The following is a 21,856-nucleotide window of genomic DNA, read 5'->3' as shown; positions in this document are numbered from 1 at the left end:
GTAGGCCTCAGATGTCCGGGATTCCGATTTTCTTAAATACTGAAATAACACTGGCACACTAACAAAAGCTGACTGCGTTCTGCTTCTTAGCAATAATGCAGGGTGCCAGAACACCAGCATATTAAATTTTTAAAAGTCTTAGAACCCCCTTATCCCCCCCCCCAGATTTCGTGGTCAAGGCCTGCTGGGGAAGGGAATTCCTGGCCTGTCTCCTGAGGCAGTCTCCCCATGCCTGCCATGAAGCCCGGGGCCGGGGCTGGGGCAGGGGGAGGAGGGGGAAAGAGAAGAAATCACTGAAAAAGACAGATGGTCATCAGGCCTGTGGAAGCCCACATAACAGCACCCGAACATGTCCATGATTCAGTCCTGGGGATTTGCGGACGTACCTTACAAGGCAGAAGAGACTCTGCGGGTTTGATTAAGTCAAGGCTCTTAAAGTGGGGAGATCATTCCGGCTTTTCTCTGTGGGCCCAACGTATACACAAGGATCTCCACAAGAAGGAGGCAGGAGAGTCAGGCAAGAAGAGAAGAGGTGGTCAAAGAAGCAGAGGTTGGGGTGCCACAAGGCCACAAGCCAAGGACTGTGGGAAGCCTGGAGAAACTCAAAAAGGCAAGGAAACAGATCCTCCCCTAGAATCTCCAGAAGGAAACCAGCCTGCTCACCCATTTTATACTGACCTCTAGAACTGTAAGATAATATATTCGTTGTGGTTTTAAGCCACAAAGCTTGAGGTGATCTGTCACAACAAGAAGAGGAAACAAATACAGAATTCATAACAGATATATGAGGGTGATTATTTCACCAAAGATTTGTTGAAGGCCTACTGTGTGCCAGGCATGGGGAAGGCAAAGTCCACTCCTGGAGCTTCTCAATCTTGCCAAAAGAGATAGCTCATAAATGAGGAAGCAGACAGGACAATTGCAAATAGTTAAAAGTATATGAAGAAAATAAGAGAGGATGGCATGATAGAAAGCTACTAGTTGCAGGGAGGGGCTGCCTCAGATTGAGTGGTCAGGGGAAACCTCTCTTAGGAGGTGGTAAGAATGACCAAGAGCCACCCAAGCAAAGATCTGGGAGGGGAGCACCTTAAATTATGTGGCCAATCTTGGCTCTGTAACAAACCACCCCAGCACTTAATGGCATAAGACAATAACCATTTATTTGGTCCCAGTTTTGCAATGTTGGCAGAGCTGAATGAGAACAGCTCATCTCTGCCTCGTGTGGCATCAGCTTAGATGACCCAACTGGGGCTGGAGCGTGTACTTCCAATATGACTCACCCATATGGTCCAGCAAGCTGGGAGCCAGACACTGTTCAAGGCTCTTCCACATCCACTAGCCTCTCTCTATTTTCCTAATAGTGGAGCAATTAAGAACTGGGGGCCTCAGATTCCAGGCAGAATAATTGATACCAGTCACCCAAAGGGTTGCATGATGTGGCCCCTGATGTGTCACAGGCAGGCACACAGTGGGCCGTGTGTCACCCCTGCTGCTTCTGGAACTCAGAACGCAGGAGGCATTTCCTGTATGTTATCTCAACATACTCTCACAATAGCCGTAGGAAACAGGTCCCCCATTACAGATGAGAACACTGAGGCCCAGAGTCAAAAGCTAGAAATTGGCAGATCTAGAATTTGAACCCAGGCAAGTTGACTCCAGGGGCCACTACCCTAAACTGCCACAGAGCCATCATTTGGAATTCCCAAATCTAAGGACTGCAGGAGACCCTGCAGCCTGCCCTCTTGCAGGGGGAGGCGTGAGAGATGCAACAGGCCTTCCGGGAGAGGTGCACAGACCCAGGCAGCACGATGCCTCAGGGAGAGAACCAGCCTGGGAGGAAGGTCAGGATAGGACCCAGGCCTGACTCTGCCACTTCCTAGCTGCAGACCCCAGGGAGGAACCTCAGATTCACTTAGCTCCGACTTCCCCGCAAAAACACAGAGAACTTCATTTGTTCATTCATTCATTCATTCATTCAACAAAGAGGTGTGGAGAGTCTTTTGTGTGCCAGGAACTGTGCCACGAGTGACACATACTCTGTCCCCTGTCCTCATGACTCTGACTTTCCAGCTAGGAAGACAGATGAGAAACATACAAAACAGTTTTAAGCTGTGATGAGTGCCATAAAGAAGATGAGCACGGAGGTGAGGGGGAACAAGCAGGGGAGGGGACCTCTTTGGATACCAAGGGTCACGCTAAGGAGAAGAAGGAGCTCGTTCCGCAGAGAAGAGGAGCAAGAGCACCCAGGTAGAGAGAAGGGCATGTGGCAGAACCTTTCTTACGCCCAGAAGTTTGGGGACTGGGGAAGCCCAGCAAGGCTGGCGAGCATTAAAGGGATCATAGCAGAAGATGTTCGTCACTCTTCCGGGCTTGTCACGAGCTTGGAAAAGGATCCTGCTTAGAAGGCAGTAGGCATGACGCCCGACGTGTGGTAGACGCTTAATAAATGTGAGTTCTCTTTCCCCTTCTGCAAGCTGAGTGTTCTGGGTGCAAAGGGAGGCTCCCGTGCTGGGCGGAGGTTGGGGCGGGGGAGGCAATACTTCAGGGCATCTTCGGCCACGGAGCCCTGATGGCTCCTGGGGGTCCGCGAGCTCCAAGCCTGTTTGCCACCATCCAAGTGAGCCCTTTCTCCCCTTGTCTAATTATTCCTAATTGGAAGAAAAATTGTTTGGCAAATCAGCTGGCATCTCCTCAGCTCCGGTGTCCTAGCAACCCAACTCCCGGCGGGGTGACACGGGAGACTAGGCGCTTTGCCGCCCCCGCACTGCAGGGAGCGCCAAGGAAGGGCGGGCGCCACGGCGACGCCCCCAGACTGGCGGCTCTCCCGCGCCCCTCCCTGCCGCACCCGGTCCGCGCACATGCGCGCGCGCGCGCGCGCACACACACATTCCACCGAGGCCACCAGCGCTCGGCCCTGCCGGAAACGTCACCTCGGCCTTTCTGGAAAGCAGAAGGTGTCTCAGGAATAGATTTCTAATTTTCCAGCCACCTGCTCGGCTGAAAGATTCTGGAGTTTATAATTACTTTTCAGGCACTTAACTAGAGTCTAGTTTCTAGGGCAACTTGATGATGCATCTCTTAATGTGTTTTATGGATAAATCACACCTTCTGGCTTAGCTAGGGCGGCCTGAGAGTGCCCCAGCCAGGCCACGGGGAAGGCACTGCCTCCAGAGTTCATTCAGGCTTTTTAAGAACAGGAGTACTGACCCCGAGGGGTCTGGGAAGGAACAGGTGAGGTGATGCTGGCATGGGCCCAGGGACGTTCTCCGAGAATATTTAGCAGCTGTTTTAATGAAAACAGATGGCATGGCCTCCACCTTCTGGAAGCACACAGGCTGGGGGCCCAGGCCTCAGAGGTAGAAACGCCTTCCGCGGCCAGACCGGGTTCAAATCCCCACCGCACCGTCTACTGGCTGCTAGTTCATGGCAAGTTATTGACGGTCTCTGTGCCTCAGCCTACCCTCCTGGGAGGTAGAGATGACCCTCAGTGGGCTGTGAAGGGGCTGAAACAGCTAATTTACAGAAATCGCTTAGCACTGTCCCTAATTCATCATGAATGCTGAGTAAATATTCTATTACTGTTACTACTGAAAAATCACAGAACAGTTCCCCTGGGGCCAAGAAAGCCCTGTGTGGGCGACAGGAAACAGAGATGGCTTCAGGGGGTTTACAAAGGAGAGCAGAGGTCTCCCAGGGGAGGAAGAATATCCTCATGTTGTAACTTCTATATGTATTTTTATCTCATCCTTTTTAATTTATATTTTATGTATGTCTTACTATGCATATATTATATGTGTGTGTGTGTGTGTGTATATATAGCCTCACTCCAGCAGGTTTCACGGACATGGGAACGTGATTCAAAAAAGGGTATGAGAGAGGGAGTCAAACAAATTATTTCAAATGGAGGGGGCCTAGGGGTCGCTCAGTCAACCCCCACCCACATTTCCCACATGGAGACACTGAGGCCAGCAGGAGCATCACACTGAACCCAGAGTCGCAGCAGAACAAGGAGCCAAAGCCCTGAGAGGTCCACAGAGAGCCCAAGAAGCTGGAGCCTCAGGACTCCGGGAGACAAGGGCCCATGGGCGGCACAGCCAGGAAGGCTTCCTGGAGGAGGGCAGAGGAACCAAACCTTGAGTGAAAGAGCAAGGTCCCATCTGGGCAAACCCAGAACAGAGAGGAGGAGCCACTGCTTATGAGCTCCCCAAGGGCCACGACATGGGTAGACCCTTGCCCAGGTCCTGTCGGTTGGCCTCAGTACCTTTGCCTCAGAGCACATTCATCGGTCAACTTGACTGTCTCCTCCTGGGCTTGTTTCTCCCAGTCTCTCTCTCTCTGGCCCCGAGTATGTGTGAAAGGGGGTAGTAAGTATCTAAGTCTCTCTGTTCCAGATTCTGTCTGTCCGTCTGTCTGCCTGGCTTCTCTCTGGGTTGCTCTTTAATTGGGTGATTCTCAAAATGCAGTCCCAGGACCAGTAGCATTTCTTGGGGATCTGGTAGAAGTACACATTTTTGGCCCTTCTCTCAGCAAAGACTTTCTCTTCAACCAAACTCTTTTCAGGCTCCCCTGAGCTCTTTTTCAGTTGTTTCCATGTTCATCTCTGCATTGTCCAATTTTAGCAAGAATCCTGCCAAGTCAGTCTAACTGTAAGCCCCCACCCTTGATACCTGACCAGATTCCCCATCCTCCACTGTCCCTCACATGATGTCTGATCACCCTGGCTCCTGCCTTCAGCAAGAATCCTGCTTGGTTGGTTTTGCCAAAATCCCCCCTCACCTCTGATGTTATCTCGCAGTAATTTTCCATCCACTGACCCCCAACCTGCTTTTTGGCTAGAAGTTCCCACTTGTCCACGCTGTATTTGGACTTGAGCCTAACCTCTCTCCCTCACTGCAAAATCCCATTGCCCTGGTCCCTACATTTATGAGGATGGTACCCCCTCCCCTGCCCTGAATAAAGTCTTCCTTGCTGTGCTTTAACAAGAGGCACTGATTATTTTTTCCTTTAACACCCCTTATGGACTGAATCTGAACTCTGGGTGAGGAGGGCAAAAATCTCTGTTTCTGTAAGCCCCTCCAGATGGCTGGGGGCATGAGGTTTAAATCAATCTTTTTGGCTCTGTTAGGAGTGGGGAATGGAAAGGGGCTCCTTGCTCTGGGCCTTGTCGTCACTGTGTCACCTCCCTGTAGGTCTGTGTCACATCCGAGGCCACAGGACAAGAGGCAGTTGCATCCCCAGGGGTGTACTTGCTGCTCCCTGTCCCCAACAGCCTGGACACAAACAAAGAGCAGACAGCTGAGAAAAGGAGAGCTGCCCAATTAGGAGCACAAAGCAGCGTGTCCACTGACCACAAAGCCTGCAACGTCTGCTCTGGATTAATTGGGAAACATCCACTGCTCCTTCCACTGGAGGTGTTCCCATGGCTGTGGTGGGATCACCTCTTACAGGGGCTCTCCCCTCTGCCTGCAGCACAGAACCACCCAGGGGCTAGTCAAGCATCCTGTCTGCTGGGAACGACCCTCTGGAGATTCTGATCCAGTTGGTCTGGACTGAAGCCCGGGTATAGTTTTTTAAACACCACCCGGGTGATTCTGATGTGCAAAGCAAAATCCTAATGTGACCCTCGTTACCCCTTAAAGATGGCAATCAGGATCCCCCTTTCACAGATGGAGAAACTGAGGCTCAGAGAGGGAAAGCGCTTGACCCAAAGTCAAATAACTAAAAGTGGCATGGCTGGGGATTTGAACCCAGAGCTGCGGTCCACCTTCTTTATTCCACTCAGGGCTGCACATTTTGCACGTAACACCATCATTCTCTGTGGCTCACTCACTTCCGGTCTCCTGGAGTGGCTGTGTGTTGCCCACCCCAGCCAACCCAGTGGCACGCCCCCCACCCACACTCCACCCTGGTTCTCTGCAGCAGGAAGGGCCCTGGCCCTGGCCCGCCAGCTCCGTACCTCGGAAACGGCTGACCCCTCCCAGCAAGTACACCTTCCTCTTTGGGCTGCTTGAAAGATTTTTGTTACTTCCCCACCACAGAGGTTTCCTTCCTGATACCCCCTTCCCAGAAAGCCCCCCTGCAGCCCCACTCCATGTAAACACTCTCCCCCAAGCCCCCGCCCATGGATATGGCCGGCAGATTTCACATTACAGAAGGCGGGTGTTTGCTTTCAGTCTCGGAGCCAGACGCAGCCTCACCGTGGGAGTCGGCGCCCCGTGCTTTGCAGCTACAACACTGACAGCAGCACAACTGCCTGACAACGGTTTCTTAGACGATGCCACGGAAATGCCCCAACCCACAGGAGTGGCCCTGGACCTGCGGGGGTTTGGACCGCAAGCCCTCTTAAGCTCAAAATGTCTTTGAAGCCTCAGCTTTTCTCTTTGAAACCATGTTAACTTTGCATCCTACTCCAGAATAGGTCAGGGTTTGTGTCAATATAAAAATAATGCCAGCTGATTGCATTTTGACAAGGAACACCTGTTACTTTTTGTAGTATAAAATACTCGATTAGTAAGTAAATATAACGCTTCTGATTCCTTACCATCAGGTAAACCTGATGGTCCAGGGAGATGCCAGGTTTACTCTGTAGCTTTACGAACTGCCAACACACCTAAGGTGTCCCCAGAGGCAACCATCCTTTCTTCCATTCATTCCTCCTTCCATTCTCTCTTTCAGCAAATATTCTTGGACTACCTACAGTGTCCCAGGCCTGGGGCCGAGGCTGGAGATATGATGAGCAAGAGAGAAATGCTCCCAGCCTCCAGGGAGCTTCCAGTCCACTTCGGGGATCAGGATGATAAAACGCAGACACACACACACAAATAAAAGCATAATAACTTGTAATCAATGGGCTGCAGAAAAAGCAAAGGATGCCCTGAGCAAGAATAATGGGGGGAGCTAAACTTGTTTCCCAGGGGGTGACATCTAATCTGAAACATAAAAGATGAATAGGAGTTGGCCAGGTAAAAGGGAGCAGGGGGAGAATGTTCCAGACATAGGTAATAGCCCAGGTGAAGAGGGAAAGAGACAAACCCTTCATCATCCGCAGCACGAGCTCACAGGCCGGAAGCAGGAGCAGCCAGCTCCCCAAGCCCTGAGAGGCAGCCAGGCGCTCTGCCAGACCCCACCCAGCTGCAGTGTCCGGGCACAAGGCCACCTGTGATCACACAGCCAGCTTCCAGCTCCACAGCAGCCCTGACGGAGAACCTGGAGCCAGGTGGGGTGAGGGCCGGGGGGACCCATGGATTCAGCCCTCGGTGGCAAAGTGGAGGACTGTGGTCAACGCTGTATCAGGGCCAAGCCCAAACCAATCCTCTGGGCTTCCCCACATCTTCCCTGATGTCTGGTAACAGCACCGCTGGGACCCGCGACGCGGGGAAACAGTCTTCAGGTACTATTGAGCCAGCTGCCCTCCTGAGTCCAGGCCTGGTCGCAGATTCTGCCTGTGGCCAAGGTCAGCACCTCACCTTGTGCTCCAGGTATGGGCCCAGCCTTCCTGGTCCTGGTTCACAGCCCTGACATCCCCCTGGGCAAGCCAGTCCACATAGGATTGGGGGCTGCCCCCTCCTGTCTGGGCCGGACCCCTGTCCTGAGCCCTCAGCCACCGCGGCAGTGGTGGGCTCCCTCTGGGGTGCTCAGCCCAGCCTCTCCCTGGGCTGCCTCCCACCCCACCCCTCCCCACCCCCCGAGCCTGGCTGTTTCCTAATGGACTCTGGCCTTCTCCCACCTGGACAATTGCCACAGCCTCCATCATCCTGCCTCCTGTAGGCAGAGTGACCTTTCTACAAACACAGATTTGATTGTATTGCTTCCCTGCTTCAAACATTTCAGTGAACTTTCCATCACCTTAGGGTGAAGTCCAAGCTCCTTCATAAAAGTCAGGCAAGTTCTGCCCCCCCCCCCACCCCCTATCCTCCTCTGCTCTCATCTTCCAGGAGGAAGACTTGTAGAGCAGAAGCTGGGGGAAGAGTGTAGGAAAGCATTCAGAGGCAGGAGAACAGGCTGGAACAGCCCACACCTTTGGCCTGAGCACCCCTCCACCCCACCCAGCAAGCTGAGGCTGTCAGCAGAGAATGGTTTCTCGGCTGGCTCCCTCTGATGGTGGAAGCTGCAGGAGCGGGGAGCTCAGCCAAGCCTGGGCCTCTGCTGCCACCCAGAGGCTGAAAGGAGCATCACAGGCAGGTGAGCTAGTGACTGCGGCCCAGAGACAGAGCCCCCCTTTCCGGGACTCTCAATGGTAAGCAAAGTTCCATCAAGGAAGGAGCCAAAAGCAAGGGCCTCAGTCAGGGTGACAGTGTCAGGATCCAGCCTAGTGCGTCCTAAACACACATCTATAAGCATCGTCATAATGCTTTGTAATTTACCTGTTCCCACATCTGGCTCCCCCACTAGGCCCTATAATCTGGTGTCTCTGCTCAAAATAATCCCCTGCCCTCTGGTCAGCCAGCTTCGCCAGGCTCTCACTCCCTTACGCTAGACCCTGGGGTGACAGTGGTGAGCAGACAGAAAAGGCCCCCTCCCATGGAGCTTAGCTTCTGGTTGGGGCAGACAGACAATCAGACTAATGAGCAAGGTAATTTTAGGTAGTGATACTGAGTGATGAGTCAGAGTACCAGGAGGGTGGCAGTGAGGAGAGAAATGGTGGTCAGGGAAGGCCTCTCTGAAGCCAGGTGAAATGGTTTTAAAATACGTCCACAAATTCTATAAAATGTGTCCACTGCCTTCACAGCGCAGAGTCTAATTTCCCTCTCCAGCAGCCCCGTGCCTCATTCCTAATGAAAAGAATGTGGCAGAAATCGTGACGTGTGGACCATGTGTGACTTTCAAGATAGGGCACAGAAGGTCTTGTGGGCCCTTCTCTCTCTCTCTCACTCTAGGGGAAGCCAGCTGCATGTCAGGAAGATGCTCAAGGAGCCCCATGGAGAGGCCCAGATGGCTGGAAGCTGAGGCCTCCTGCCCACGGCCATGTGAGTGTACCATCTTGGAGGTGGATCCTCCAGGCTCAGTCAAGCCTTCGGGTGACGACGAACACTGCCAGCATCCACAGCCACGTGAGGGACCCTGAGCAAAAACTACCTGGCTGAGCCGCTCTGAGCCAATCTGTCCACTAGACACAGCTGGCACAGTGCCCAGGGACCGCAAGTACTTTTAGGACCCACATAAATGTTTTAGTTTCCATTAGGTTAAGAGAAAGAAAGAAAATTTTAGGTCAAAGAAAATATTTTAATGCATCATATTAATGTATCTATCTTTAACCAACACAATCACAAAGTACAGTTTTTAATATTCTTTTAAGAAGGGGCCAACAAAGGCAAAAGTCATAATGTGGCCCTGCAGTAGCTCTTGAATTCCTGACCACAGAAACTTTGAGGTAACAAATTTTAAGCTGCTAAATTTGGGGGTGATTTGTTACATGGCCAGAGAGCACTAATATACTGGCCTCATGAAGATTCAAGGGCAGAGCACTGCAGACAGGAAAGAGCAAATGCAAAGGCCCTGGGATAGAAATAATCTTGGCATGTTCAAAGTGAACAGGGAAAAAATTTACCTAACCCCTTTTGGCCTCAGTTTCCTCAACTGTAAAATGGGGGTGATGCTCATCACAGCTCCCCATTAGGTTGTTGCTGGGATTAAATGAACAGTATCTGGCACAATGTTTGCTATTATTATTCAGCCTCCTCCTGGCCTCTCTTCCTCCTCCCATGTCCTGGCTGCATCCGATATCTGAAGGCCTGAGCCATCCTCTAACCAGCCTCCTTAGTCTTCTCTCGACTCTGATCTCCACCAACATGTCCAGCAGCTGGGGATCCAGAGACACTTCTAGATAGGAATCTGAGCTGGCAGAGATAGCTGTTCCACAGATAGGGGTGGGAGGAGTTCAAGCTTTGCAGCTCCCCACTGAAATCACTGCCTCCCTTTCTCATCACCCACTTGCTAACTTACCCAGATCCAGTGAGGTTCTCCTACAACCCTAGGAAATTCCTGATCCTCAGACACAGTCTGTACTTTCCACTGAAACCCCACCACTGAGCTGTACAACCACCCGTGCTCTGCCGGAGCAGAGAGAAGCCTTCTTCCACCACTGCGACGGCGTGAAGGCCAAAGCAGGGCCACGGCCCCAGGTCTCAGCCACAGTGATGGAGGGAGAGTCACACTTACTTTACACACACACACGCACTCCTGTACCTGGAAGCCTGAACTCTCCCTTTGCCTAGGATGAATCCTTCATACGGGATCACAAACAGGTTAGGAGGGAGAGCATGGGCGTCAACGATTGGCGGACTGGCTGGGTGTAGCACACATGTCCATCACTGCTCACCCCACTGACTGCCCCAGCCGAGTAGACGCACCACAATCTGGAACAGTAATAACAAGAATAATAATAACCATTGGTGGAGAGGTGCTTCCTCCATTCCAGGCACTGTCCTGCGACATTTATGTGCATTCAATCCTCACAGTAATCTCATGAAGAGTGAACCATTATTATCTCTAGTGGTAAACTGAGAGCACAGAATGGTGAAGTAACTTCCCCAGAGTCACACAGGAGTCAAAGCCAAGGGATTCAAAGCCAAGCAGTCCATCAGCAGAGCGTAGCCTAAGCCATATTGGCCGGCATTCTGCCCACCCTCTCCCCACCCGCCGCAGCTCAGCCACAGCTGTCTGGACCCCAGGGTGGCCAGCTCACAAGACAAGGAGATGGGCCCATCAGTTGCCCTTTTAGCTTGACTTAGAGCAGGAGGCACAGAGGCCAAAAGCAGAAGCTGAGCATCCCCACGAAGTAGCTGGGACAGACAGCCTTCAGGAGCAGGTGTCAGAGAGGACAGAGCAGCAAAACAGACATGAGTCAAGATAAGAGGACGAAGGAGCTACCAGGAGAGGGACCTGGAGTCAACCACAACTGTGTGCCTCCCAGGTTCCAGGCTGCTGGAGGCCTGGTGGTCCAGCGCTCCTGCCCTCGGAGACCCCAAGCCCTGCTGCATCTACGGTAAGTCCCCTACACGGTGCAAGGTTGGAAAAGTCTCGCACTCCGGCTGTCAGAAGAGCTCTGGCCAGAAAGTACTGTGTGGCATTAGGCAAGTTGCCTAACCTCTCTGAGCCTCAGACTAGTCCAGAGAATGGAATTCTGTGAGAGGTCAAATAGATACTGTATGTGGAGTAGCTTAGGAGGCTTCCAGCACATACTAGGTGTGAAGTAAATGGTAGAGATGGTCAGGATATTTCTGGTGCTTCCCCTGACCCCTCCTTGGTGAACTGAATCCTGGGTGAGCACAGTTTAGACTTAGTTTGCGGCCCTGGTAACACTGGATCAGTGGGGCCCTAATCAAGTTGCACTGCCCTGACTCGGGTACCCGAGGTGCCTCGTGCCCTTTTGTCCCCTGTCCAAGAGAGAATGTGGCTATGGGACACCTGTGTCAACTTTCTGCAGCCCGGCTCCCCTCTGGGGCCCTGACCTCTGCCCAGCCTTTATCAGGCCCCTTCCCTGCCCCCAGCCAACATCTGGAATCTGTTCTGCTGTTTTTCTTTGATAAACTTATTTGGAGAGAATGTGAAAATTACCAGCGCAGTTCAGAGAGCGCACGTGTGCCCTCCCCCCAGCTTCCCTTCCTGTTAACGTCTTACATAACCATGGTACGTTTATCAAAACCGAGAGATTAACATTCACTCAAGTCTGTAAACCAAATTCCAGCTGTATTCAGACTCCAACTTCGCTGATGCCTCTTTTCTGCTCGTCTTTAGATTTGCTGAGGTTCTGTACTGGGATGGAGGTGTCCCCTGCCCAGCCCTGCCCTCAAGGAGCTCACTGCCTGCGGACGGGGCAGAGGGCGGATCTAACATGGAAAAAAATGAGACAATTACCCAGATAGAGGAAGCACGCCTCGCCCTTGTTCCAGCAGGGGAGGGTCCCAGTCCGAGCCGAGCCTCGAGGGACAAGTCGTGCCTGCTCCGTTTTCCTCAGTCACCATTTCCAGAAGGCAGTGCTCTTCCCCAGGTTCTGGCCGGGGGTTCCTACAAGCCAGTTTCCCGGTGACTTCCCAGAGAAGACAAAGTTCGCACCAGAAAGTGAGTTAAGACCAGGCGCTCTGGAAGCAGACAGACCGGCCAAAGCCCAGCTTCACTACTGTGTGACTCTGAGCAGGTGACTTAACCTCCTTGGGCTTCGGTGTCTTTGCTCTTCCTTCTCTCTTCATCTCTCTTTCAGACCCTGCGTGCGTCTTGGGCTCTATCTTTCAGACACGGTGTCTTCCTGTCTCTAGTTCATCTCACCTCAGCCTCCCCGAGCCTTGGTCCTCCCCCCATCTCAAACCCCTTGGAGTCCCATTAATTTTGAGAGGCTGTCTGTATGGATTGCTGCCTGGCCCAGTCCTGGGGCTCAGAGAGCTGTGTAATTATCCACTTGGAGCCGAGGGGGAGCCATAACCAGTTCTCCCTACCTCCTTCCCTGCCTGCCTCTCGCTCATCCATTTCGCTCAAACATCCCCAGGGAAGACGATTAAGGAGAAGCCCGCTGGGTAAAGAGGGGTGGGGGCCTCATTACCTCGTAGAATATCAGAGAAAGTGAATGGGGGCATCCTTCCAACCTCCACCAAATACTTCAGCCCTGACACCCCCGGCTTGGGCCCTTTGTCTACCCTGGACATCACAGCTTAATCTCTAGACCATTAGCTCCAGCCTGGAGCTCTCACTTGTGTTCCATCCATGTTCAGCCAACTCTCTGCGCGACATCTCCCCATGTACCTCCAAAGCCAAACACACTTTCTCACCCTACCAGACCCGCTTCCCCCATCCCTACCCTCCCTCTCCTGACGTCCCAAAGCACTGGCCACCCAGGCTCCCAACAAGGTGCCTGACATCATTCTTGCCTCACTCCCCTCAGTTAATTTTCCAAAATCACCCATTTCTTGTTGACCGCAGACCACCAGGACCAGCGTCCATGTCCTAAAAGTTACGTGGGAGCAGGCTTCCTCATCTGGTCCTCCTGGGGGTCCCTTTCAACTGGTAGTGCCCAGGTCCGACTATATCATCCTCACCTCAATCTCCCTGGCACCCTTTCTTCCCAACCACCAATGCCCAACCTCTCCGCCTCCTCCTCCTTCCTTCTACCTAAAGCCAAACACTCCCTGTTTTTTGACAGCAGAATAAACTTTAGGGGTCGGTGAGAACTGAGAACCCATCCCAGCTCCATCGTTTCATAACTGTGTGACCTGGAGCAGATCGCTTCACCACTGACCCTCAGTTTTATCACCTGCAAAATGGGGCTGATGGTACCCACTTTGCAGGGCTGTTGGGAAGATGGGGTAAAAATGTCCAGAATTACCATCTCAGATGACTAAAGGCCAGACAAGCCCCACCCATGAGTGAAGAGGCCAGGTGGGGCCAGTGCAAATTGGACAGCGGATGTCCCATCAGAAGAGGGGAGCTGTCTGTCATTCTAGCTATCGATGCCACAGGGAATATGGGCCCCATGTAGCTAGGACTTCTAATTTTTCAAGAGCAGCCCCCAACCATGTTTTCATGTGGAATCTCCGGATTTGTGTATGTTGGCAATTAATTGAAATGTTTCTTTAAGCTCCACAAAGGCCAAACAAAATATTTGCCTCCAGGTCGCTAGTCTGTACTCTGATATACACGAGGAGTTGGACCCAGTGCTCGCTCATAACGGGGAGTCGATAAACATGAATTCCCTTCTCTGTGCTGCTTATTGAGTCTCTCAAAAAGAAAAAAAAAGTCACTCGCATTGACGCCTCCCTTCCTCTGCCCATCAACATCATCTTCATGCAGCCCTCAGGGCCAGCAGTCCAGCCACAGACCCAGGCAGGGCTCGGCACCCCTCGCCCAAGAGGCCTCCCCTCCCCAGCTCCTCCTCAGCCTTCCGGGCAGAAAGGAGCTCTTTGCTTGGGTCCGACGCTTCAAAGTCCCCAGGCTTTCCTTGTCTCATTTATCTTTCCAACAACCTATGAAGTAGTTATTATTGACCTCAACATGTAAATGAGGGGAAAATAAGGTTCAGAGGGTGTAAGTCAGTCAAGAGATGCTTATCAGACACCTACAATGCAGCAAGCTCTGTTAAATGGCAAACCCAAGGTCACACAGAGTCTTCTTGGTTGCAAGTGACTGAAATTTAAATTAAACAGACTTGGGCAAAGGGGTGTTGTAGTGGGGAAACCACATCACGGGGTTCCAAAGATAAATGGAGCCAGGGAGGCACAGCCTCCCAAGCACTCACTCACTCCTCTCTTGTTTCTGCTTCCCTCTGGGTCCCAGAGTCACCATCTCCTCCAGGAGAGCGGCATTTCCAAACAGCACTCCACCAGCAGGCCCAGAGCCTCACTTCTCAGTGTTTATCATCGGACAGACACTGTCCCTGCCCACATTCAAAAGTCCCAGGGAAGGACCTTTGGTCGATCAGCGTGGGTTACGTTGTCACAGTGGGCTGATCAACTGAGCAAGGTAAGTGTGACCAATGAGCTCAATTTGGGGCCAGTCTCATCCCCCGAGCCAGTCAACAGCCAACAGGAGAGCGAGCTGGTGGGGAGATGTGGCTCCTTGGTGTGAGGATGGGAGAACTGCACGGGAAATGAGGCTGCTGCTGGTTCACTAAGAGATGTCTTCATCTGGGCTTCCCCAAAAGCCAAGCCTGAGACAAGGATCTGCAGGCAAGTTGTCTGTTTGGGAGATGATCCCAGGAAATATGGGCTTGGGAATGGGAGGTGAGGCAGAGAAGGGAAGGAAGCTGGTGAAGGGTATGTAATTGAGTGGGTTACCTCCGTGAGCTCAGCCTTGCTGGGGACCTCAGGGAAAGATAAGGACATGGGCCTTATAGTTATCTCAGCCCACGGGGAGGAGGCTGGAGGATTTATGCCCTAACTTCCAACAGTCATTGGTTGAGGGCTGCCCCCAGTGAGGCATCACTTCCTTGGCACCTCCAGCCTGCCCTGTACTCGGGCAGAGAGGACCCAGAAGCCCAGGGAGCCCCAGCAGGGTGGCAGGTGCTGGCCACTGGACAAGGGGTGTCCCTGCCTTAAGTCACCATGCTTTACCTAGGTCCCCCCAATCCCCAAATCGCAGCAGACCAAGGAGCTGTGGGGCGGGTTCTGACAGCACCTGCTGCCTGTACTGATCACTAGAAGGAACAAAGTTTAAAACCCAGATCTGTCCAATGGTTTGCAGTAAGCCATGTGCTCCCCAGACTAGACATGACTGAGCAGAGGTGCTGAGCATCCAGGCCAGACCCAAGGGAGGTCCCTGGCCTTGGAATGCCAGCAGCAGGGAATGTGGTGGCCAGTGGCCAAAGCTGCAAGAACTGTACATCAGCCTCTCAATGCTCTACAAAGGAGGCCCCTCGGGGAATCAAGACGTGCTGCCCAGAGACAGCAGGGCACCGGTGACTGGGTCACCAGTTCAGTCTCACTGTGGGCCTGGGTGGAGGGGTGAAGGGGCATGGAAGCATCGGGCCCTCAGTCTTCAGGACAGCAGTCTCACCGCTGCCATGACCCAGAGTCTCCGAAATAGTAGGAAGAGACCAAGGAGGCCAGGCCAGCTCCAGCCCCCTCAGGCTGAGCATGGGAACATAGGCAGAGCTGGTGGGGTGGGTCTCTGGGCCCAGGGAAAAGCATGGCTATGTGCCCACTGGGGTCCCCCGGAAAATAAAAATGAATGTCTACCCAACTGGTGAGGGACAGTCTACAGAGCAGGGAGGTGAAGGAACGGGGCACGCCAACTGTAACTCACCATACTTGTCCTCTCAGTCACTGCCCACAGCAGCTGTCACCCCGTTCCACAGAAAGGACGCTAAGGCTCAGAAAGGAGAAATGGTTTGACCAAGGCCACGTGGCTCAGCAGCAGGAGAGGTTTGAACGCGGGTCTTGTAGATTCTGGCACACTGCTCTCCTCTTCCCAGCTCTGCTGCTTCTCTGCCACGCCCACAGCCCCTCCTTCCAAGACTCCTGCCATCCCACCACTCCCCTCCTGCTCAAAAGAAGCACCTTGAAGAGGGGAGGGTACGGCTTGGTGTTAGAGTGCGTGCTTAGTGTGCACAAAGTCCTGGGTTCAAGCCCCAGCACCTCCATTAAAAAATAAAAAAATTTAATTACCACATACACACACACACACACACCCCCAAAAGCTTAAAGTCTCCACTGGGGATAGGAACTCACAGCTCTCTCTGTTTCCAGGAGAAAACAAAGCTTCTCCAGCAAAGGAGCAGGCTCTCTGGCTACAGCCTCAAAACAGACACAAACCAGCTACAGAGGAAGCTCTCCTGCAGGCTGGGCCCGGCTCGTCCCCCAGAACCTGTGTGCTGGGCCTCCCAGCTCCCCTCTAGTCCATAAGCATCTGCAGGGCAGGAACCAGTGGCATCTCCTATCCTTCCAGTGATGCTGAAGGATTGGACAGCTCAGGCCCATGAGGCTGTTTACCGATGGGCTCTCCCAAAGACATCACCAAATAATGGGGGACAGAAATCAGACAGCAGCCTCACGTCAGCCCCACTCTGATGTCAGTCCCAGCTGAGAACGGCAGCCGCTGGCATTTATCATGTGTTTCTTACGTGCCAGGCATACATGTTTTACATATTTGCATTCATCTGAGCCTCACAACCATCCTATGAGATACTACCGTAGGTACTCTAGTGGTCTCTACTTCCAAGTGAAGAAACCGAGGCCCAGAGGGGCTAAGAAACTTGTGCAAGTTTGCACAGCCAGTAGGCAGGAGAGCTGCGGTGGGAATTCAGGCCAGAGCCCAGGCTGTCAAAACAACATCATGTCAACATCCTTCTGCCCAAGAATTTGGCAGTGCTCTTGGCTCCCTTACTCTTGATAAATGCAATCATTCATCCATTCATCTTCAGATACTCACAAAGCACCTACTGTGTGCCAGGTGCTATGCCAAATGGTGGAGCTGGAGCAGTGAGCGTGATTCCCATGGCCCAACCTCTGGGCCTGGTCCCCTCGAATATCACAGTCTCAAGGAGAGGACCTGAAACACACGAGCACACCTGTGACTCTAGGAATGCCATTGTGATGAGGATACAGGGAAGCACATGCTGAGGGAAAAGATAACACAGAACCTGACCTAGTTGCAGGGGTCAAGGATGGCTTTTCTAAGAGCGCCATTTAAATTGATGTCTGGAACTCAATGGTAGCTAGCTCAGAGAAAAAGAGCATTAAGGCATGTGCAAAGGCCCTGAGGTGGGAAAGAGAGTCCTCTGTTCTCGAAAGTGAAAGAGGGTCACTGTGTTGTAGCACAAACAGGGAAGGGAAGAGGCTGAGAACAAAGGGTGGCAGAGGCTGGATCATGCAGGACTTCACAGGCCACATTAGCAATATGAGATTTTATTCCAGATAATGGGGAACCTCTGAAAGACCTGGAACACATTTTTGTTTTAACATGATTGGCATTTTCCAGAGACGTCTGCTGTGTGTGAACAACTGATTAGAGAGGGGCAAGGTGAGAGCAGTAAGTGTTACATGTGTGAGGCACGTAGAGCATCTGGCCCAGCGGAGGTGCCCAGTGATGAAGCTGGCATTTCTACCCCAGCTTTCCCACCTCTCCTGAGCACAGTGAATGGCACCACCTTGGCCCCCCAGGCCAGCCTTTCTTGTTCCTCCAGGACAAAATTTACTCTCCTTTGGGAGCAGTCGTTTTGATGGTTAACTGCTGGGGTATCAGGCCCTGGTGCCTGTATGGCCCTCTGCCTGATGCATTCAGAAGGGAGCCTGGGGGGATGGCTGGTCTCCAGAAAAGAGTCCAACTCCCAGCCACCCCACACCCAGTAACAGGGAGAAGAGGCAGGGGTCAGGCTGAGCCAGAACATGTTGAAGATGACGAGAGACAGAGGGCCCGGGCTGAGGTTTGGAGGGACCCAGAGAGCCAAGCAGAGCCCAGAGTACCTCGACAGCGCAGAGCAGGGAGGGGAGAGGAAGACAGATGTAAAGCCAGATCTACTTGCGGGTCCAGTGGCTCCTTCCTTGTGTCTCACCTCGTCTCCCCAGGAAAAGTAAACCCTCCTTTGGCCATGATCCCTCTGCCCCCAGCCAACCTTCCTCCATCTTTTGCGAGCTTCCTGAAAAGGTATCATCTGCGCTTTCTTGCCCACTGTCCTCTGCCTTCTGTCCCCATCACTCTGCTGAAATCACTCTGGCAAAAGTCACCGGGGACCTGACCGGCCTCTCCCCTGCCTGCCATGCTTTCTCCTCCACCAGCAACTCTTTCATGCCTGCTTCCTAAAATGTCAGTGCTCCCCAGAGCTCTGCCTGGACCCTCATCTCCTCCCACTCTGCACGCTTTCCCAAGATCACCTCGTTCCCTCTGGTGGCTCTTGACAACCCGCAAAGCACATCTCCAGCCATCACTGCCTGAGGCCAGCACAGTCCCTGTGGCTGCCCCTCAAACCCTCCCATTCCGCAGATGGACGATTGAACTCATTAACTCCCAAACATCAGGGAAGAAACTCCCTGTCACCTTCGCCTCCCCCACAAACAGCCTACCTTCCTCCTGTTTTCCTTACTTCCATCAGGAGACCCACCACCTGCCAAATCGCCAAAACTAGCAACCTGGGAGCCATCCCAGCTCTTCCTCCCACCTCCTCCCCTGCATCCAGTCAGACCCCAAACACTGCCAGTGGTACTTGCCACCTATTTCCCAAATCTATCCCTCTGGCTCATCTCTTGCCTAAATCATTGCAATAAATTTTTCTTACTGGTCTTGCACACCGCTTCTCTCGAATGGAGGGAGCTTTCCAAACAGTCAGTCCTCATTATTCACAGATTCTATATGTGTGAGTTCGCCTAGTCCCTAAAATTTATTTAACCCCAAAATCAATACTTGGCGATGCTTCCACTGTCATCCATGGACACGTGCACATCCGTGCACAGAGCAGCGAAACATGAGTCATGTGATATGCAGGTTGAACAAGGGGATGCTTTGCCTCATTCCAGATGATACTGTAAAATAATGTCCTGTTTGAGGTCGATTTATTGCCACTCTTGCCCATTTTTGTGCTCATGGAAGGTGATTCTGTGGTTTAAACTGGCCCCCAAGCACAGCGCTGAAGTGCTGTCTAGTGTTCCCAACGCAGAAAGGCTGTGACAGGCTTTAGGGAGTAAATCCGTGTGTTAGATGAGCTTCGTTCAGGCGTGAGTTACAGTGCTGTTGGCTATGAGTTCAACGTAAATGATATATATTAAATAAGGTGTCTTTAAAGAGAAGCACACATAAAACAAGGTTACAGTATTGATCAGTTGATGAAAATGTTGCAGAGACTTGCAGGAACCGAACCCTGTATTTCCCCTACAGGCAAAGTTTCAGGATTTGCTAATTCAGTGTCTGTGGTGATTTACAGAACATAACTACCATGAAGAATGAGAATGGACTGTACCAATCTGACTACGTCGCCTCCTTTCTTCCCCGAGGCTTCCCTCTGCACGCAAGATAAATCCAAACCCCTTAGCTCAGTATTCCAGGTCTTTCACAGTCCAGAATGTCCTTGCTTTTAAGTGCCCCCCAACCCTGTTCCAGTCCACTCTCCAAAATTTTTACATCTTCTTTCACAGAGGTCCTCTGCGCACTCTGTGTCCCTTGCTTCAAAGGACTCTCCTCTTGGTGAACTCCTACACATCCTTCAAGACCCAGCTTAAATGTCACCTTGTCTGGGTCTCTTTCTGGCAGAAATTGACACTGTCCTCTGTGTTATATGCCTCTTACAGCACTTCTCACAATTTTGTACCCGATCCATTCATGAGTCTCCTCTCTTCTATACTTGGCTCTAGTTTGGGAGAAGAACAGTGTAGAGGGAGATACATGTGACTCTCTTTGCAGGGTCCATGTAATTCATACATCAGTCATTTAAGAAACATAAACAGAGGCTTAACTGGGTACCAGGCACCATACTAGGCCCCCAGGGTCCAGCACTGCCCACGTGTGTGGAGCACTGGGCACGTAGTGTGGCGCGTGTGTAAGAGTGTGTGGCGGGGGGACTGCATTGTGCTGGCTGTGGACCTGTGGTGTTCGTGGTTCTTGGATATACCATCCATGAATTCCAGCCCCATGTGACCTGCTGATAAAGGGCACCTTAGAAGTGAATTAGGCTAACAGGCTGTGTCTGGGCACTAATGAGAAACCCTCCCAAGGCGCTCCCTGCCCACACTTCCCACCTCCCTGACAGTCAGTGCCTAACACAGGGCTTGCCTTTTTAACCCAAAGACAACATCCATCCACAGGAGATTTTCTCTGGCAAGTAGTCTGTCTCTCCTCCTTTCTCTCCCTTCCCTGCATCTCAGAGAGAAGAGGCATAGGAATAGGGAAAAAGGGAGGAAGACATTTTGTGCGGGTACCCACCCCGTGCCAGGCGTGTGCAGGCAGTTTGATGTACGTCACAGGCAGTCGTGGAAAGGGTTTTCGAGGTGCCGGACGCTGTTCTGGCACTGTAGCTCTACCGGCTGGGTTAATCAGCGCACCAGCCCTATGAGGTAGGCGAGGCCGTTGTCCCACTGCACAGATGGGAAACTGGGGCGTCGCGCAGACAGGAAGAGGCAGAGTTGTTCAGGTGCTGCGCTGCAGTCTCTGTCCTCACAGGGCACCCCTCACGGGTACAGCATGTCTCATTGTACATCCAAGAAACAGGGAAGCTGTCCAGATCTGAAAGAGGTGAGATTCCAGGTGCAGGGATGTGGGCCCAGGTGCAGAGGTGTGAGACTCAGGTGAAGGGGTGTAGGACTCAGATGTAGGGCTATGGGACCAAGATGTAGGGGTGTGGGTGTATTAGCTCTGGGGTGTATTTGCTCCAGATGCAGGGGTGTGGGCTCCAGTGTGGTGGGGGTTGGACTTAGATGCAGGAGTGTAAGCTTCAGATGTAAGGATGTGGGACCCAGATGTAGGGGTGTATGAGCTCCAGGTGCAGGGTATGGGGTCCAGACACAGATGTCCCCTACCTTAACCTCCTCTGCCTCCCCCATTAGACAGGGAGTTGCTGTTCTGGACAGGACTCATCCAATCCCAAGTCCTTTCTGCTAGAGCTCCCCCTCAAGGCCATTCTTACATCAGTGTGTCTCCGGGCCCCTCATCAGTGTGTCTGTCCCAGGCTGGGAGACCCCGCCAGCTCCTTCTGACCCTCTCTTCATCTCTGTAGCTCAGCACCAAACAGCCCCTGGCACACAGCCATGTCTCAGCGATGATCCTTGAATGTAAAACAAGGGCTGGTAGAAAGGCCAGTGTATGTGGTGTCAGGAGCAGGGAGCAGCCACTCAGGGCAGGGGTGGGAGACTGGTGAAGGGCAGGCAGCCATGCAGCGGCTGGGCAGGTACTTGGTGTTCCTGTCTGGGGGAGGGGTGGGGCTGTGTATGTGGAGAAAGGGCAGCTTTCTGTGCAACCCCTCATGCACTCAGTGTCAGGGTGCAAAGACTGAACTAGATTTTGGCAGCAAGGGGACGGCAGGAATGGGCAGACTGGGCCCAGAAACCTGTCCTATGACCCCTTTGCCATCATGAGAGGCTGCACAGCTGGTGCTAGACTTACCAGCTAGTAACTAATGCCAAGTTGGTGAGTTCCTGGAGGTCAGGGGCTGATCCATGTTATATCTCACTCACAAGCCCCTAAAAATGTCCATTGGTGGGGACCGATTCATTCATTCAACAGGGACGTTCCACCTAGAGCAGGTCTAGTTGAAATCAACTATTCCAATACAGTCTGACGATCACATGGAAGCTCAGGGCCATGGGAAGCCCTGAGATGGGGCCCTAAGCCACCTGGGGCTGTGCAGTCAGGGAGGGCTTCTTGGAGGAGTAGTCCAAGGAGAAAGGAGAGGGAAGGGCATCCAGGTAGGGCAATTGATGGGCAAAAGTATTTGGGCTAGAGACAGAAT

At 52.5% G+C, this 21,856-nt stretch overlaps 1 long non-coding RNA gene across 1 annotated transcript; it reads right to left on the bottom strand.

The window, feature by feature from the left end:
- Window positions 1-10,262: 10,262 nt before the first annotated feature.
- On the bottom strand, window positions 10,263-20,614 carry LOC140700720 (uncharacterized). The gene is made up of 3 exons (XR_012079302.1): window positions 20,335-20,614; window positions 16,855-16,974; window positions 10,263-10,355 (listed from the first exon to the last, which is right to left on the bottom strand). It is a non-coding gene; the product is annotated as an uncharacterized lncRNA (long non-coding RNA).
- Between the last annotated feature and the right edge of the window lie 1,242 nt (window positions 20,615-21,856).

This window comes from Vicugna pacos, chromosome 13 (assembly GCF_048564905.1).
Source record: "Vicugna pacos chromosome 13, VicPac4, whole genome shotgun sequence".
In the NCBI taxonomy this organism is placed as follows: domain Eukaryota; kingdom Metazoa; phylum Chordata; class Mammalia; order Artiodactyla; family Camelidae; genus Vicugna; species Vicugna pacos.
The sequence above is the reverse complement of the archived record's forward strand: the minus strand, read 5'-3'. Positions and strand labels throughout refer to the sequence as shown.